We start from the raw sequence: 4,796 nt of genomic DNA on the forward strand, positions 1-4,796 counted from the left end.
ACTTTTAGCTGAATGTGAGAGTTAATGAGCAAAGTAAAGCCCTCGGAAATTTAAAGGCAAAGTAAAAACTTTATTTAATACTAGCATAACCGAGATCACATGTGTATAAAACAGTAAAATATATTTAGTATTATATGTTATATATAGATAACATTCTTTTTTCAATAATTAAATTAAATATGATTTTATAAAAAATATTATTCTGAAAATTTGATTTAATTATGATTTTTATATCTGAAGTAATGAATTTAAAAATTATTTATCGTATTTATAACTTGTAGTTGACAAAAATATAAATATAAAATAAATTTATGTGTCAATATAATATAGACAATTTTGGGAAAAAATGGATGTCTCCTTATGGAATCAACTATGATGGGCATATTAAAACTCAAAAATTGCGATAGATTCTCACACTGAACACCATTCCATGTTTATATAAATAATAATAAACAAAATCCTTCCATAGATATTTAACAAAACCCACACTTTTTTCACAGCTCCCACTTTTATCATCACCATCATTCATGACTTGGAAATTCCTCTAGGAAAATTTCAGTTCACCAAATGGACCCAGATTCATCTGTAAGTGCAACTATCCTTCTTGAACTTGATATCTCTATTGCTAGTCGAATCAAGAACCAAAGGGCAAGAAATCCTTCTAAGATGTTTGGTCCTCACCAGTTTCCCCACCTACGTCCCCCCTTGATCGGATTTCAAACTCTAACGTCAAAGGAACCTTGAAGGCATTGTTAGAAATTACAAGAGTTGATCCAGCTCCGTATAACGGGACCTTGGTTCCTTTTATATGCACCAACATCGTTCGATGACTCTTCCGAGGTTGAAAATATTTCTTCAGCTGCAACAGAAACCAGCAAAAGAAGAATATAAGTTATGGCAAATGTTTCCGTCGCATGGTGATTGTTGATAGGCTCGATTGACACATGACCATCATTTGTTGTTTTTTTTTCCACTGTCACTATGTGATAGGTCTAACATTTTTTATTGGCTTCTTCTGTGCTTCAGTCTGAAGCTTCTTGACCCAAATGACTCAATACTCTAGAGGCCAAGCTTCTATTTAGTACTAAATAGAGTAACCTAGAATCTAATAACTTTAATGCTTATTTTGTAATCACAAATACCTGTCCTGTGGCAACAACAACGTCTGTGTAGATGAGATTTACGGGTGTGGCACTAACATGAATGCCATAGAATGTAGCAGGGTTGTATATGCTTATCCTCAATGATCCATTCAAGTTCAGCATATTAGTAGGAACTCCGGTGAAGTCTGCACCAGATCCTATGTACAGGTTATTGACCGACAAGCTCTGAACAAAACATTATAATGTCAAGAATTTGTGAAAAACTTGTCAACCAGAATAATTTTCACACAGCTTGTAATGCCAGTAACCTCTACCATAAAAAAACATAACACATCCATTTTCACAAAATTGAGCCAATCCTATCACATCTGTCGAATGATAAGACAAATAGTTAAGTCAGGTGCGAACAACGTACATGTTCCATTTTCATTGTTTTAAAGTTCTGCTGTGTAGGGGTTCTGGCACAATGCATAAATCTGCAGTTGCTTAAAAGAATTCAAAATCTTAACCATTTTCCCAGTCCTAAAGTATATTACAAACAAATTAAGCTATTCAAAAGTTTTTGTTTCCGAGTACTGGATTCCAGAAATTATATCCTGCTGTGACATAACTCTGTGCTGCTTTGTTTCACTAGAAGCACTTTGATGATAAATTCTTCTATTCATGTGCATTGTAGAGCTTGAGTACTAAGCAGGAGGTGAGGCACATGCCGCACTAAAGTAAGGCATCCTGAAAGAATAATACAATGAATCTAAATATTTTAAGAACACTTCAGCACTTGTCTTATCAAAACATTGTAGTACTTACAAACTATTGCACGACAATAAAGCAAAAATCCATTAGCCTTGAAATGAAATCAAATCACTGTAGTCTTGCATTTTACATTGGATCCATCTTCGCTAAATTTAAGGCACACAAGTTATCACTTGAGCCTTGAAAGCGAAGGTTTGTGCTTCATTATAAATGCGTGCTTTATTGGAGGACTGAGTCCTCTGCTCGCGTTTAGCACTAGCTAAACCTTAAGCCAAGATGCAACCTTTTGGGATTTGAAGAACTATGATAATCATACTAAATAAACAACAGAAAACAATAGGATCAAAGCAAATAATGTTACCCGAACAGCAACTTCAGCCTTGTAAGACCTGCCTGCACCCCAAATTATCAAACAAAACACACTAAACAACACAATAAACCCCAGAAAAGCCATCAAAGCCTGGCAACAGCGCATATGAGCCTTATCATTGAGCTCATCATAATTCCCCTCTTCCAAAATCACATTGCATTCTGGCCACCCCTTATCATTCATCCTCTTCCGGCCACTTTTACGCCCAGAGGACGACCTGAATATGCCGGAGAATCGGCTAGAAGATGAGTTCCGAGAGTGGCGGCCGACGGAAGGGTGTGAAGGCGACTCCATTGGGCTACGAAAATTAGGAGTTGCGTGCATTGATGATGACTTGTCTCCATCTTGAGAATCTCTTGAAGGGCTCTGTACATAGTACGCCCTTTTCGGAGATCTTGATGGTGAAGAAGGGGCTAAACTTGTTATATCAGATTCTGATTTCGTGTGAAGCATTTTGGTTTTCAAGATTTTTACAAAGAAAAACTGGAAGCACGCATATACCAGAGTCCTGAATAAGCTTACAAGAAACCTTTTTTTTAGGGAATGGTCACAAAATACGCTTAAATTGACGAAAACACAAACTTTTTTGCATTAAACTATCACTAGGAGATGCAACAACTAGAATTCGAGTGGAACAGCCGAAATTTGAAACTGGGATCAATCGAAGAACAAGCCCTTTAAATTAAATAACAGACTCATGAACTTAAACAAAAAATCCTAAACCAAAATGTTCAAAGGCACAATTCGGCCATCTTTGCGTGAATTGTGCAAAACCCATAAAAAAAATACAAAGAATTGACCATTAGAAGACAATTCTAAGTGATAGAACTAGAGAATCAAGAACATAAATAAAACCCTCGAAGGAAACGGCCCAAAAACAAATAATGGAGCTGAGCTGTCAACTGTTTGTGGCGGGTATATTGTGCATGACATGAAAAAAGAAAGGCTTAGTAGTGTGGTAATGATGGCATCTAACAAGCGATAGAGAAAAGATAGTCACAATTGACACCTGTGATTAACCACAATGAAGAACCGAACCTGATTCCAAGCCTCTGCATTATCGGTTTGTAAAGTGTCGGCAGCACTGTTCACTGTCCCAAGTGGGAAGTGGTTAGTTGTAGAAGTTAGGTATCTTTTTTCCCCGGTAATTCGTTATGAATTTATAAATTTTTAATTTCTTCGGAAATTTTCGGGAAATTAAAAAATATGATTTCATTATTTTATTTGACATTTGAGTGGAAGTAACATATATGAAATAATTTTCTCCCCAAACACTCTAATTCTACAAATTTTCCTTTTAAAAAAATCTACTAATATATATATTGATTGAGAATGTTGAAATAATATATTTTAATATGGAAAAAGTAATAGTTGAATATTTGAATGTTGAAAATAAGAGTTGTAAAGTTAGAAATTTGTGTGTGATGATGTAGGTAATGATGTATTTTATTTTTGGATTATGTGTAATGAAACTCTATAAATAGATCTCTCATTTGTGAAGAAAATCACAATTGAGTAGAGAGAAAAATATTATAAAGTGTGTAGTTTGGTAAATTTTGAGAGTTTGAGATTTTTACTTTTTACCATAAATTTTTACTTTTCACAACACGTTATCAGCACGAAGCTCTAAAAGTCCTACATAGTATTCCAAGCTCCAAACAGAAGAAAAAGGTAACAAAAGTAATAATATTTATTTTACTGTTATTTATTTATTGTGTATTTATTTAATATACAATATAATGTTATTATTAGAAATAATAAAAATAAATTTTTCATAAACTTGTTATAAATCCTGGGAGGATGTTAAGACGACATCCCACACTCCCGGTAAGGGATACGACAAGTATAAAAGCCTATACGGTTTTTAAACAAAAAGTAATAATATTTATTTTACTGTTATTTATTTATTGTGTATTTATTTAATATACAATATAATGTTATTATTAGAAATAATAAAAATAAATTTTTCATAAACTTGTTATAAATCCTGGGAGGATGTTAAGACGACGTTCCACACTCCCGGTAAGGGATACGACAAGTATAAAAGCCTATAAGGTTTTTAAACAAAATAAATTATGACACTCAGTATAATATTATGATATGATATACATAATTATTTAAACATGTCTAATATTATATACATCATATTATTACCATAAAATTATACAAATACATACATTTATTTTTTGTACACCAACGGTCATAAACGGTAACAAACAGCTAGTTTTTGCCCTATAAATATCATCTCACAAACACATTCAATCACTCCAACTTTCTCTTCTTCTCTAAAAATTATTCATCATCAAATTTTTCGAAGAAAAAAGAAGATGACTTTCTCAAGGATATTTTTAATTATTTTGGTTATCATACTCACGAGTCTTGTATTTATCGGAGAATATCCTCCTCGTGCGTTTTCTTTATTTTTACAAATACTTGTACTTGTTGTTTATCCGTTACTTTATATTGCAATATTTATTAACTAATAAAATGCATCGTAATTTTTTTTAGTACCACCATGTCAAATTTAACAAAGCTCGAATTTATTGCGCTCGACATCACGGGAAAGAATT

General features: G+C 33.1%; 1 pseudogene; it reads right to left on the bottom strand.

The window, feature by feature from the left end:
* Nucleotides 1-299: 299 nt before the first annotated feature.
* Nucleotides 300-3,249, bottom strand: LOC140822977 (uncharacterized; annotated as a pseudogene).
* Nucleotides 3,250-4,796: the final 1,547 nt, after the last annotated feature.

This window comes from Primulina eburnea, chromosome 2 (genome assembly GCF_022965805.1).
Source record: "Primulina eburnea isolate SZY01 chromosome 2, ASM2296580v1, whole genome shotgun sequence".
NCBI lineage: Eukaryota > Viridiplantae > Streptophyta > Magnoliopsida > Lamiales > Gesneriaceae > Primulina > Primulina eburnea.